The sequence below is a fragment of the Rhinatrema bivittatum genome, chromosome 12 (genome assembly GCF_901001135.1).
Source record: "Rhinatrema bivittatum chromosome 12, aRhiBiv1.1, whole genome shotgun sequence".
Taxonomy (NCBI): Eukaryota; Metazoa; Chordata; class Amphibia; order Gymnophiona; family Rhinatrematidae; genus Rhinatrema; species Rhinatrema bivittatum.
In genome coordinates, this window is record NC_042626.1 from 40,722,577 (window position 1) to 40,737,879 (window position 15,303).

Consider the following 15,303-nt stretch of genomic DNA (forward strand, 5'->3'; position numbering starts at 1 on the left):
ACCACTGGTATAAGAAGAGAGAAGATAGGAATGAGGAGCTGCAGAGTAGATGCATCTGTAGGCGAGTGAGAGAGGCTTGAACTGTATGCGGAAGAACCAGTGTAGCGACTTGAGAACAGGAGTTACATGGTCATAGCAATGCTGAAGGAAGAATAATCGTGAAGCAGAATTTTGAATAGATTGCGGTAGACAGATACTTCAGGGGGAGGCCTGCGAAGAACAGGTTGCAGTAGTTTTGAGGTGATGAGTGGATGAGTGTTTTGGTACCATGCTCGGAAAGGAAGGGACAGATTTTAGCAAAGTTATAGAGGAAGAAACGACATGCTTCAGCAGTCTTTTGGATATGCATGGAGAAGGAAAGAGAGGCAAAATATGTTTTGTTTATTGTCCATGTGCTTTATAATAGGGTTTGATTGTGGGAGGGAGAGTATTTTTGTTTAGTTTTTGGATACAATCTTGTCCTGCCTCAAGTGAGAGCGGGCTGGAGGGTAGGATTTTTGTTCTAGAGACCTTTATGCTGTATTGTTTACATTTTCTAAATTATTTTGTATCATGGATTCTCTTCAAAGAAAGGTGTATAAGTATAAAACAGAAAGATTAAACTTACATTTGATGGCAGACTAGGACTGAAAACCGGGCTGTTTCTTGAGGCTTTTCCATATTTCACCAGTTTTTCACTCCAAATTGTGCTGCTTGTTTTGCTTTTTCCAAATTGTTTTTGATTACTTTCTGTTTCTGTTAACTAATATGGTCTTTCCTTATGGGTTTATGTTCTGTGTAAGAGCTTCATTTCCAAAGCATTTTCCCCATAGAGACAGAACGGGGAAAAAAAAACCTTAGTAAATCAGGTCCTAAGTTTGTTAATGTTGGCCTTGTTTTCTTGTAACTGACTTTGAGCTCACATATTGGAAGAGCATGTAATAAATAAACGATGATGATGACGACTGTAATACCTGCATAATTTCTAATGAAGTACCATAGAACTCAGTTGATCTCTGACTTTCTCTTTGCTTCTTTGACACTAAGGATCCTCTGTGATTATTCTATCCTCTTTTGAAGTCTGATACCATTTTTTCCTCCTCTGCCTCCCAGGGAGGCTTTTCTGTTTATTATTTCCGGAGAATTGTGCAGTCTCTGGTGATTTACCCTCTCTGGTGATTTAAAAAGCCAGTATGTTTAGACCATGGGTTGGACTGGTGCCTGTTACTTTAATAACAGAGATATGATTTGTTTGTATATATAGATGATGAAAAAGAAGTTCAAAAGTTAAATAATCTCACTTTCTAGACTAAATATTAAAGGATATGTAGAATATTCTCTGCTCATTCCTTTGTATAAACTGCTGGAAAATCTAACCCTATGCGGTGAATCAAGTCCTTTGTAATCAGAATTATTGTGTTTCACAAGGGTTTTCAAAATCAGGTTGTGGCCACATCTTCTTATAGTAGAAGCCTGGTGGCTATTTGTACATGCCTGATTCTGATACCTTTCTCGAATCCCTGTCTAGAAAATCTGTTACTATTGATGGCATTTAGATCAAATGTAGAAATTGCCTGCCTTCTTGTTGAATCATAAGAATTACATTAAAGGAGAATGTGTGGCTCACTAACTTAATTAAAAGCATTGTTCAATACATAAGTCCACCAATTTTATTTAGTTGCAAGCAACAGGAAGAGCTTTTCAAAATACAAATCACTTCTTAAACAAGGAACCCGAAAAGGCCCTGTTTCGCACCCAAGCTGCGTCAGGGGGACCAGTGATTTCTCATCATGGAGTCAGTCAGTGAATCATGGCGTCATATATAGTTCAGGGTAGAATTTAGGATATGCTTTCGCTGCATGTACAAACAGTGCCATCAGAAAAGTGCTATCCTTTACAGAGTTTTAAGCCTGAGCGAGGGTAGTAGGAATCATTTTATATCGATGAAAAACGCAAAGAAGTTTAGTTCAGAAACCTTGCTAAAGATATCCATGCACACTGTCAAGATTAGTTTTGCAGCAAAAGCATATCCTAAATTTAAAAGGACTGTCATTTTCTGCACTGCCTTACATAAGGCGTATTCAATTTCTATAATTGTTTACATTATACACATGCCGTGATATAAAGAAGGTAGTGTCAGATCGCTGATAACTGCATGAGATTCATTTTCCGACAATATAGTATGCACATAGTCTTCTACCTTGAACTATATATGGCGCCTTGATTCATTGATTGAACACAATGAAAAACCATTGGTCCCCCTGATACAGCTGGGGTGCATACCATCCGGTCCAGGTGATTTGCTACTCTTTAGTTTGTCAATCTGGCCTACCTCATCTTCCAGGTTCACAGTGATTTGGTTCAGTTCATCATCAACCTTGAAAACCATCTCCGAAACCGGTATCTCCCCAACACCGAAACAAAGTGACAAGGCGATAGCTAAAGCCAGAAGAATGTTGGGCTGCATAGAGCGAGGAATATCGAGTAAGAAAAGGGAAGTGATGATCCCCTTGTACAGGTCGTTGGTTAGGCCTCACCTGGAGTACTGCGCTCAGTACTGGAGACCGTATCTCCGAAGAGACAGGATGGAGATGTCCAGAGAAGGGCGACCATAAAGGTAGATGGTCTTCATCGAATGACTTATGAGGAGAGATTGAAGAATCTAAATATGTATACCCTGGAGGAAAGGAGGAGCAGAGGTGATATGATACAGACTTTCAGATACTTGAAAGGTTTTAATGATCCAAAGATAACGACAAACCTTTTCCGTTGGGAAAAAAATCAGCAGAAGCAGGGGCCACAGTTTAAAACTCCAGGGTGGAAGACAGAACCAATGTCAGGAAGTATTTCTTCATGGAGAGGGTGGTGGATGCCTGGAATGACCTTCCGGAGGAAGTGGTGAGGACCAAAACTGTAAAGGACTTCAAAGGGGCGTGGGATAAACACTGTGGATCCATAAAGTCTAGAGGATGAGAAATGAAGAGTGGGAGGCTCATGGGAACGATGGCTGCTACCTGGTGATAATACCCTTATTCAGTAACATATACATGGTTAATGTGACTCCAACATTGCTCTAAGCTTCAGCGGCAATGAGGAAATGTGGAAAAAAGGATTTGTATTCACAAAAAAGCGGGGAGTAGCTTGCTTGTTACGGTGGTTACTACCCCAAACAAAATAAGCCTGATACTTCACTTTCGATGCATATAAAACATAGCTCTCTGCTTCAACGGCAGGGGAGAAAGTCTGACACTTCACGCATATCCAGCATAGCTCTCTGCTTCAACGGCAGGGGGGAATGAAGAAATGTAGATCTATATTCAGGCACCAACAAGGACTGAATTACATAATCTGGATAAACAGATAAGCATGGGTGTAGCTTGCTTACTGCGGTGGTAAATACCCCTAACTAATTAAGCTATTTCACTTAGATGCAGTTCCAACACTGCTCTCTACATTAATGGTGGGGGTGGAAGGGAACTAGAATAAAAAAGGTTACTAAGCGCCAAGAGTAACAAATAAGTATGAGAGAAAAAAAAAAGTGCGAAAGCTTGCTGGGCAGACTGGATGGGCCGTTTGGTCTTCTTCTGCCGTCATTTCTATGTTTCTAGTAAGCCAGAAGCAAAGAATTCATTTAATCTTTCTGCAATGGCCTTATCTTTCCTAAGAGCCCCTTCAACCCCTCGGTCATCTAACTGTCCAACCGACTCCTTCACAGGTTTCTTGCTTTGGATACATTTTTAAAAGTTTTTTTGAGTTTTTGTCTCTATGGCCAACTTCATTTCAAATTCTTTCTTAGCCTGCTTATCATTGTTTTACATTTAACTTGACAATACTTATGCTTTTTCCTATTTTCTTCACATGGATCCTTCTTCCAATTTTTGAAGGATGTTTTGTTGGCTAAAATAGCCTTTTTCACCTCACCTGTTAACCATGCTGGTAATTGTTTTGCCTTCTTTCCACCTTTCTTAATCCGTGGAATACATTTGGACTGTGCTTCTAAGATTGTATATTTAAACAATGTCCATGCCTGTTATACACTTTTAACCTTTGCAGCTGCACCTTTGTTTTTTTCCTATTTCCCTCATTTTATTAAAGTTTCCCTTTTGAAAATTTTGTTAGCGCCGTATATTTACATATTGTCCCCCTTCCAATCATTAGTTCAAATTTGATCATGTTACGATCACTATTGCCAAGTGGCCCCACCCCCATTACTCTCTCACTAAATACTGCGGTCTACTAAGAATTAAATCTAAAATAATTCCATCTCTTTGGTTCTTGAACCAATTGCTTGATGAAGCAATCATTTATTCCATCCAGGAAGTTTGTCTCTAGCATGTCCTGATGTTATATTTACCCAGTCAATATTGGGGTAATTGAAATCTAACAACAATGGTGCAGGAACAAATCTTCAATTCCACAAATGCTCAAAGTAAATTTATATTTATTTGGTTCAAAAGCATAAACCTGGCAACTCCACAGGTAAATCAATGTTCATTTATATAGAGTCCCCCTTCGGTACTTTTCTGGTAATTGAAATCTCCCATTATTACTGCACTGCCAAATTGGTTAGCTTCCCTGATTTTTCTTAGCATTTCATCATCTGTCTGATCATTTTGGCCAGGTGGATGGTAGTATACTCCTATCACTATACTGTTACCCAATACACCTAGGATTTCTACCTATATAGATTCTTCTGAGCATTTAGTCTCTTCTATGATCTTTATCCTGTCTGGACTCTGTATAAAGTGCCACACTCTCACCAAGTTGATCCTCTCTATTATTGCAATATAATTTGTACCCTGATTTAGCACTGTCCTATTGATTATCCTCCTACCAGGTCTCTGAGATGCAAATTGTGTCTATCTCATCATTCACTGCTATACACTCTCCCATCTTATTTCTTAGACTTCTGGCATTGGCATACAGACATTTCAAAGTGCTTTTTTTTGTTTGCATTAATAACCTGTTTTTCAGTTGATAGGGATAATTTGGAATTCTTCAGCTCAGGTGATTCTTTACTTATAGGCACATGGACTACTTTTGCTTTTATTGGAACCTCTCTGTTGGAATATTCTAACTCTCCTGTTTCGTTAGTGTCCTTCAAAGATACATTCCTCCAAACCATGCACTGCTGAGTGACTGCTTTGCCCCTTGTTCTAGGCCAGCAGCCTGGTTCCACTCTGGTTAAGGTGTAGCCCATCCTTTCGGAAAAGTCTCCCCCCTTCCCCAAAAGGTTGTCCAGTTCCTTACAAAACAGAATCCCTCTTCCCTGCATCATCGTCTCATCCACACATTGAGACTCCTGAGCTCTGTCTGCCTCTAGGGACCTGCATATGGAACAGGGAGCATTTCAGAGAATGCCACCCTGGAGGTTCTGGATTTCAGCTTTCTACCTAAAATCCTAAATTTGGCTTCCAGAACCTCCCACCCACATTTTCTATGTCGTTGATGCCCAATTAGTAGATAGATTCATGTTGCTTATGCTCAGGGAAATGCATGTCTTAAGTGCAGCCATTGAAGAACAAAGGAAAAAATCATGTGTATTTATTTATAAATATATGCCACTTATCAGATTTCCTAAGTGGTTTACAATAGTACATTAATAATTAAACATAAAAATACAAAATAAACATTGGCTCAAAAAACAAATAAAAGTGAAAGCATAAAATTATCAGCATAAAACCATTACACACAAAAACTCTGCTAGCAAGCCTCATCTTTTGACTCTGACTCTGCTATGGATGTGGTTGTTGGAAGATCTTATGTTTTCTGTGAAAGGTGTTATGCAAACGCACAACTAAGCTTTGGAGTTTGTTGCCAGAGGATGTGGTTAGGGCAGTTAGTATAGCTGGGTTTAAAAAAAGGTTTGGATAAGTTCCTGGAGAAGACCATAAACTGCTATTAATCAAGTTAACTTAGAGAATTGCCACTGCTATTACTGGCATTAGTAGCATGCGATTTATTTAATGTTAGAGTACTTGTCAGGTACTTGTAACCTGGAAAAAGGATGCTGGGCTTGATGGTTTCTCGGTCTGACTCAGCATGGCAACTTCTTATGTTCTTATCAACTTATTAAGCTGCAGTCAAATGTTTAATGTAAAATGCTCTTTGCTTCATTAAACTTCCAGTCACCTGGTTGATATTTATGGTTGTATTTATAGTAATTGCAAGCTCCTCTTTCATCCTTATGTTCTCTGGATTGGTGGTTATAAGCAGGTGGTAGACAAACCCAATTTGTGAAATAAACATATATTGATAGGTATTGATTAGAAGAAATGTCATTAAAAATGGTCAAGATCTGAAAGCATGGGTGAAGTTAAAAGGAAAGCTCATCACAAATAGAACTGGTGCAGAATAGTTGCCAGCATTTATGTGAAAGACCGCATTTGATGATGATAATGACGATGACGAGATATGGACAGACAGCTGTGTAAGAGACTAGAATGATCAGCCAGTTGGTCCACGTGATTTCATCAAAATGTTGATATGTTTCGAGAGCACATAGTTTAATGAGCTTTTCCCTTCTCTTGTTAATTTCAAATGCTTTTATACTACATGAATATGGAAACATATTTTACTTTAAAGGTCAACTACTATGATAAAATAATCTGAAGAAAGGACTTGTGTGGTCTGGAAAAGTCCTGCACTACATCTGCCTTTATTCTCCTTAAAAAGTATCACAACCTATAAAGATGTTTTCTTGAGATCAATCAATATGGCTATTGGGTAAAAATGCCTGCTTGGCTGCATAGTAACTTTTCATAACACCAGAATTTATAATCTAGAAAAACAACTCATAGTTTCAGTTCCAAAAAGTGGAACAGTCATTCACAGTAGGCCAAAAGAAAGTGCAAGTCTGAGCTAGCCTCATAGCTTAGGCCGTAGCGCACCATGGAGGTGGTGCTCTGAGGCTAAGGGAGAATAAGCAACTACCACTACTCTGGTAACCAGTAATAACCTTGGGTTGTTAACCTGGGGTTCCATAGGGTGTCCATGGATGGGCTTTATGGGGTCCATGAACCGGCTCACACATATTTTGTGGGTATGTGTTCATGTGCATTTTTCTTTTGGGGAAACAACCCTTCAGTGCTTGGAATGGACCAGAGCCATCCTAGAGCAATGCTTTCTAGAGAGAGAGAAGAAAAGATCCATTTCCCACCCCCCCTCCAAAAAAAACCCCAAAACCCAACACTGCCAGACTGTGTGATTTTAAAATAATGCCCCTTTAGCCCCAGATGATTTAATTTCTTGCACAGATTTTTTATGTGGAATTTTATCCCCTCCCTTGAGCTGAGGAGACACCATTTCAAGGCTTCAAGCCATGCACGCAAATTATCTTCTGGACTTTTTGCATTTTTTATTTTATGTGTGAGGGGGAGGTGCCAGGTTTACTGTACCGTCACCCAAAATTTATGGCTTTATCATTAAATCAAAGAAAAAGTAGTTTCTGAAAGAGAAATGTATTTTATTTAGACATAAATAAAATACAAATATACCATTGAATCTTGTAAATAGTTACTCTGTTTCCTTGTTTGTTTGTTAGTTCCTGTACTCATAGTTATTGTTCCATGTAAAGGCACTGCCGAAAAGTTACAAGTTATTTGTAAACTGATACGATGTGCAAACGGTTGTCGGTATATAAAAGTTTTAAATAAATAAATTTTATATACCGTCGTTCCTTATGTAGATCACAATGGTTTTCAAAGTGACATTCATAATTATAACTCAACCTACAAGCAAACATAGATTGGTTACAGCGGAGGTATTCACAGACAGGCATTGATATCTATCAAGAGAAATTTAGTAGTACATATTAAAATTGATCTAGTACATGAGGCAAAGAGTAAGGATAATTACAAACGAAATGGTAGTTTTCACGTCTTAGTGAGTTGTTCTGAGAATCTTCCATTCTCTCGTTTGATTGATTTATTCTTCATGATTCTATTAGTTTTGTCCTTATTTTTGTGGTTCTGTATATTCTGATGTTTTTAAGTTAAATTATATGCGGTTTTGAATAGCCATGTTTTTAGTTCACTTTTAAATCTTTTTCTTTCTGGTAAAATGTGTAACGCCTCAGGCAGGGAATTCCAGAACTTTGGACCTGCTATTGAAAACAGTATTTTTTTTTTCATAAGCAAATATTCAATTTTTTTTTAGCAAATACAGCAAGACAATTAAGTAAAACATTTGTTTTCAGCTTCAGGGAAGTACAAAAGTTTGTCAAGAGAGCAGTTCACTGTCACACTCTGCATGCTGCAGCGATGTACTTCTAGTTGGCATGAGCACAAGCCTTGCTTGCACGCCTACTATGTTTCTCTTGGCTCATGCTAAACTCCACATCTTGTCCTGTGGGACCCTTTCAGAGAGAGAGAGAGAGAGAGAATGAACACTACTGATTTCTGCACTGTGCAAATTGAGCATGAAATTGCTAGTGCAGAAACAGCTAGCGGGATGAGGGAGAGAGACGGCACTTGAATGCTGTTCCATGAGCGTATTTGCTTCAGGGGCGAGAGCAGTGGAACAGAGTCGGGGAGAAGTGAGCGTGGAGGCTTTGATTTAATTTTGCTGGGCTGGAGTTCCGACCCTGGCTCTGATGCCTGGAAAGGTTTTTCAGTCATCTGGTGTTGAGAAAAGCGGAGGAGTGATCGGGAGTTAATAGGCCTGAGCTGGGGATCCTGTTGATGGAAAGAATGGATCATTGTAACACTGGTGAGTGAGATATAGACCTATACATACCCTGTAACCTTTGCATGCATATTTAGTTACTTTTTAAGTTGCAGTATCCCCGAACTCTAAAATCTGTGAGCAGCTGGCAAAAATTCAGTGAGCATTAAAAACACTGTCAGGATGCAGATGAAAATACAGCAGAGGAGAGTTGGGAAACAAAGACTGTTGTTTAAGGTAGAAAAAGTACATTAGGAAGACCTTCATTTATTTTGGATTCTCTTGTGGGGGTAGCATAACTTGTGATGTACTTTTCAGCATTTTAAACAGTTGGGGGATAGAAAAGATGGGCCTTTATGGGTCTTGGTCTACCATTGTGTTCTGTGTTTTTTTTTTTTTTTTTGTATAAAGGAGTGAACAAGAGAACAGATCTTTCCTAGGACCCCCTCCCCCCCCATCTCCCTTTGCAGAATTGCCTTGGGGTTTGATGGCAGAGTTTGAACTCTGAAGAACAATGACTCACTTTTAATAAAGCCCCAGCACTTTAAGCTCTAAAGTGTGCAAAATGCTTTGTGCCTTCCTGGGAGAATCTGAGGGTTTGTACGTAGCGGCGCATTTATATATTCTGCAAAATTTCTCCCATAGTTAATTACAAGGGATTGCGGGAATGGTAGTAAAAAGCATTAGCGATGTGTTTCTATTCGAGAGTATGTGCCCTGGGCTGATAGTGTCCTGCATTAGAACACGGCAGATTCAGTCTTGAACTGCTCTGAGAAAATCCTGTTCACTGTGAAGAGTACAGAAAAGACATGAGAGCATTTACACAATAGCAGTCAATATTGCTTCTCTTACACTTTAATTTCTCCTGTTGTGCCGATGTGATTGATATCCTTTGTCAGCCTGAGGAGCAAACAATAAAGACGGGTTGGAAGCGATGTCTTAGAACAGCCAATGCATGCAGAAATAATTTAGTAGTATGGGAGGTGTGTCATATAATAGGAATTTTTGGCATTGTTGGACTGTGCTTGGAAGCAAGTAAGGCTTTGAATAATGGTATTGGAATATTTACTGCAGCTACTGTACATAATAAATTTTAAATATATATAACCATGCCGTGCACATTATATGCCTAGCTATATTTTGCCTCTATGATTAGAAAATCTCACCTGCTAATAGCAAAACTGAATGTTTTTGTTCACAAATGAAAATTCAGTTGAGTGCAATATTTTCTTATTGATTTTAAGATTGACACAGTCAAATGTATTCTCTCTTAATGCTAACGAAAGCAAAAGAAACACATAGCATCAGCCTTTGTATTGCTGAGTACTAAGAAAACATGGGGGATTCCTTTTCTTTCCAAGCCTGTATCTGCTCAAACAAACTAAAACAATTTAAGGGTTGCCTAGTTGCAATGGGTAATGCTTGACAATTACACTGGACCCCCTTAAAAGTCCAAATCTGATTTCAAGGCGAGTTACAGATTCAGGGTCTGTTAGTAGGTGTCTGCCCCAGAGGGTTTACCAACCTAAATTTGTACCTGAGGCAATGAAAGTGAAGTGACTTACCCATGGTCACAAGGAGCAGCAGTGGGGAAAAGCAGGATTTGGACCCTGGCTTTCAGCTTGCTGCTTGAACCACTAGACTTTTCCTCCACTGGGATAGCTATACTCTTACTGGCATTGCTTTTCTGCTTTTAAGCACCTGTGTTCAAAACCACATATAATTAATGCGGTCAGTGCATGCAAAAACATTTTGCTCTTATATGCCACTTTGTGGTGTTTCTAAGCAGTGTCGAATCACTTTCTACGTAAATCTTTGGTTCAGTCTCTAGAAGTGTCTCTTATTTTTAGGTCTAAGTGGAATGTGGTGATGATATACCAAAGTAAAAAAAAACAAAAAACAAAACCACCCAGAGGAATCTTCTGTAAGCTTTGTTGTGTGCTCTCGGCTTTGTCTCTTTGTTTGCAGGGACATGTACTTGTAATTTCATAAAAGGAAAATCCCACATATACAGTGGGATGAGAATTTTTAAAATAAGGACTGGCTTACTCTTGTCTCTGCTGCTATGGCGTCATCTGACAACCATATGGCGTGGCAGTTTCTGAAGGGAGTAATGACCATTGTGCGTTTTGCGTATTTGTAATTAAACTTTTTCTCGCAAACCTTTTCACTGTTAGCTCAAGGCTAGTTACATTCAGTAGGTAGGTATTTCCCTGTCCCCAGAGGGCTCACAATCTAAGGGCCTCATTCACCAAGCATTTTCTCCAGAGATGCAGAATATTTATGAACATAACAACCGTGATGTTGACCTAAATTATGAATGCTTACACAGAATGTAATTGTTAAACCAAGAATATGAAAGCTGATTTTGTAAACCATTGTGATCTTATTCTTGATCGGCATATAAAATTCCTAAATAAATAAATCAGGCCCTAAATTTGTGCCCAAGGTCACAAGGAGTGTCAGTGGGATTTGAACCCTTGCCTCTAACTGCTAGGCTATTCCCCCATGCCAAATATTGTGGCCAATGTAATAAAATGCAGACCAAAAAGGCATTAAATTTTAGCACTGATTTTTAATTTCACGTGCGTCAACACACGTTCCCACTCAATGCTATAAAGTAATGGTATGCAAATGAAATTGGTTCTAAAAATCTGCATTAAGCCCAAAAAGCATGCCAAAACCAGCATTAAAGTTGAGATGCAGAAAACCATGATAAAATGGCATTAAAAACCTGCTTTAGTTTGTAAAATGCTGCAGTGTTCCTCATTGGTTGATAAAAGGGACCTGAGCAGGCCTGTGCTGTGGATTGGTGGTTCATAGATGTCTATTTGAGATGGAAATCTCTGGCCCAAGGATGCAGGGCCTGTCACATGTGTCACATAGGTTTGCCAGCTTTCAACTGTGAAAATTCCAAACACTTAGAGAAGCAGAGTATTTTGCTGACGATGTCCACATACCAAGGGTCCATCAAGCCCAGCATCCTGTTTCCAACAGTGGCCAATCCAGGCCATAAGAACCTGGCAAGTACCCAAAAACTAAGTCTATTCCATGTAACCATTGCTAATGGCAGTGGCTATTCTCTAAGTGAACTTAATAGCAGGTAATGGACTTCTCCTCTAAGAACTTATCCAATCCTTTTTTAAACACAGCTATACTAACTGCACTAACCACATCCTCTGGCAACAAATTCCAGAGTTTAATTGTGCGTTGAGTAAAAAAGAACTTTTTCCGATTAGTTTTAAAATGTGCCACATGCTAACTTCATGGAGTGCCCCCTAGTCTTTCTATTATCCGAAAGAGTAAATAACTGATTCACATCTACCCGTTCTAGACCTCTCATGATTTTAAACACCTCTATCATGTCCCCCCCTCAGCCGTCTCTTCTCCAAGCTGAAAAGTCCTAACCTCTTTAGCCTTTCTTCATAGGGGAGCTGTTCCATTCCCCTTATCATTTTGGTAGCCCTTCTCTGTACCTTCTCCATCGCAATTATATGTTTTTTGAGATGTGGCGACCAGAATTATACACAGTATTCAAGGTGCGGTCTCACCATGGAGCGATAGAGGCATTATGACATTTTCTGTTTTATTCACCATTCCCTTTCTAATAATTCCCAACATTCTGTTTGCTTTTTTGACTGTCGCAGCACACTGAACCAACGATTTCAATGTGTTATCCACTATGACGCCTAGATCTCTTTCTTGGGTGGTAGCTCCTAATATGGAACCTAACATTGTGTAACTATAGCATGGGTTATTTTTCCCTATATGCATCACTTTGCACTTATCCACATTAAATTTCATCTGCCATTTTGATGCCCAATTTTCCGGCCTCACAAGGTCTTCCTGCAATTTATCACAATCTGCTTGTGATTTAACTACTCTGAACAATTTTGTATCATCTGCAAATTTGATTATCTCACTCGTGGTATTTCTTTCCAGATCATTTATAAATATATTGAAAAGTAAGGGTCCCGATACAGATCCCTGAGGCACTCCACTGCCCACACCCTTCCACTGAGAAAATTGTCCATTTAATCCTATACTCTGTTTCCTGTCTTTTAGCCAGTTTGCAATCCACGAAAGGACATCGCCACCTATCCCATGACTTTTTACTTTTCCTAGAAGCCTCTCATGAGCCTCACACACATGCACTCTTCCCCTACACACTCTACGTCCACGTACACATACATACACACTCTTCCCTGTGGAGGCAGTGTAGCCGATGGGATTCCTCCTGTTTATGGGACATGTGCAATGATATCTTGGGGGGGGGGGGGGCACTGGGAGTGCAAGCTAGGTATGTAAGGAGGCAAATCAAAGAGACATTTCTACCTAACATACTCACCCCTTGCCCCTTTAAATTAGCTGTAAAAGACACTACAAGAAAAAGTCCCAAGGGCATTCTATGCATAAAGAAACCCCCAGTCAGTTTCAGTCGCCCAGTAAACCTACTATTCTAATTATTTGATAGCATCATTCAACCAACTATTCTATATGGAAGTAAAGTCTGGAGTCTGCATAGAATGGGAATGAATCTCAGAATAAACTGTGCATCTCCAATTCTGTAATGCAGTATTGTCAGCAGAAAAAGACCAAATGGCCCGTGCAGTCTGCCCAGCAAGCTTCCCATGGCACAACTGCCGCTCTGTGCTGGTTACCCCCAAGTGTCCACCAAGGGCAGTAACTGCCACTCCGTGCAAGTTACCCCCATGGATCTGTTAAGGGTAGTAAAACTTACAAGCAAAAACCAAACATCTATGAAACCCATAATAAGATTACTGACATTTTTGCGTGGTGAGCAGCCTTCCTGATGATTAGGACAATGCTGCTTCTAATTCAGACATACCACATCCACAGAAATTCCTTCAATAACGGACGTAGAAAATTTCCCATTACATTATATATTGAAATTGTAGGGTCACTTCAGGAACAGCAACATATACTCCCTTCCACTGCCACTTTGTAAAGAAACATAAAAGCTTGCAAAAAGACACTCAGAACCTATAAAGTAAATCTACAAAATGTCATAACACAAACTCCTAGGACTCAAACTGCAACAACCCTAGCTATGAAAAGGCAGTGTGGTAACTCAAGCAGAAGCGGCTAGGGACAGCCAGAGGAAAAGGAGACAAGACTCTGGCTGTTCTGTAGCGTGCACTTTATTTACAGTGTAAAAGTCAACAGAAAACAAAACCATGCAGCTCAGCCAATCTTCAAGTTAACCACAGTCCTGGAAAAAATCAACCCAAACGAATCAGCTCACCTTAGCTTCAGGTTATGCACAGTTCTCACACATAACAGGTCTTGGCATATGATACTTCTCTGCCAGCTCCCCGGGGGCCTCTCTAACCCTTCTAGGCCCTGAGGTCTAGAAGGTTTAGAGAGGCCCCTGGGAGGCTCCTCCCTTCACCCAGGATTCCCTCCTTAAGGAGGACTGGGCGAGTTAGCTGTGCCCAGTCCTTTAAGGTAGTCTGAGGGAGTTTTCTGTACACTTCCTCACAGGTAGCACTGCAGATATTACACCAGACCCTAAAATATTAATGCACCTCCTATTGGGGTCAAATTGGATTGGTACAGATCTCCCACAAGAACTACATGCTAGCAGAGTTCCTTACCTCAGTCAAACATGCAGAATATGGGCAGACCCTCACCTAATACAGAGGAAGAGAGCACAAATTAGAAACAGAAGCATGCAGACAAAACTTGAAATGGAAACCCCAAGAAGCCAGATTCTGTAAAGAGTGTAATATTGGAGGATGAGAAACAGAAATGCATGTCTTCCTGTATTTTGCAAAAAATGAAAACAGAAGAGATGGCTCTGTAAAGAGGATGAATTTGGAAATGGGGCTAGTGAGGAGGGAAAAAAGGAGGGAATGGAAATCTAGGTAGGAGGTAAGAGGCAAAAGAAAGGGGCTCGACCATGCCAGAAGAGATGAGTGACGGAAGGAACTGGGGCTGGTGAGAGAGAGTCTGAGGTCTTGGGGGAGGGTGAAAATGGGGGTCTAAGGAGTGGATGAAAGAGAAGGACTAGGAGCCTGAGAAGACAGAGGAAATGAAGGGGCTGAAGAGGCGGTGCCAGTGGGAGATGGAAGGCTGGTAGTCTAAGTGAGAAATGAAAAGAGTAACGCTCCTTCCACTGTCCTTCTGTCTCTTTACACTGCCTTTCAACTCCTTCCCAGTCCCCCCTCCCTCCCGCTCAAGAGTTTTTCCTTCTTTTCAACTCTTTCTGAAAAGGCCTATGTACTCTCTCACCCCTCTTCAAAGGCTTTTCCCTCTTCTCAACCTCCTCCCTATAGAGACTCTTCCCCACATCTGACTCCCCTCTTCCAGAAGCTCTCATTCTTACCTTCATAGCCTTTTCTCTTCTCAACCCTTCCCCTATATGCTAACCCTGAGGTTCTTGTCCCTTCATTCCTCCTCACCCTCCTCGGTCTCTCTTTCCCTTCTCACACCCCCTCCCTCTTCCAGATGCTGCCCCACAGGCTTATTTCCCTTTTCCTCCCTCTCTTTCCTTGCACCATCAGTAACTCTCTCTGTGGCAGCCTTCCTGCTAATCCTCCGGCAGCAGGAGCAGTGTTTTAATTGGGCCAATCACGCAGCTCAGACCACGAGACTGGTCCCGCAGCAGTGGGAGATGAGGCCCAATTTAAACGCTGC

The 15,303-nt window shown here is 40.4% G+C and overlaps 1 protein-coding gene across 4 annotated transcripts in view; it reads left to right on the plus strand.

Annotated features, from left to right (window-relative positions):
• The window catches only part of ARHGAP32 (Rho GTPase activating protein 32), a 694,843-nt gene that overhangs the window by 423,458 nt on the left and 256,082 nt on the right, over positions 1–15,303 (plus strand). Inside the window, exon 1 of one of the 4 annotated variants that reach the window (XM_029573156.1) lies at positions 8,639–8,688. The exons of the other annotated variants lie outside the window; for them this stretch is intronic. The gene's annotated coding sequence lies outside the window, so the exon portion shown is untranslated. Of the gene's footprint in view, positions 1–8,638; positions 8,689–15,303 lie in introns of those variants that run through there. 4 annotated transcript variants of the gene reach the window in all.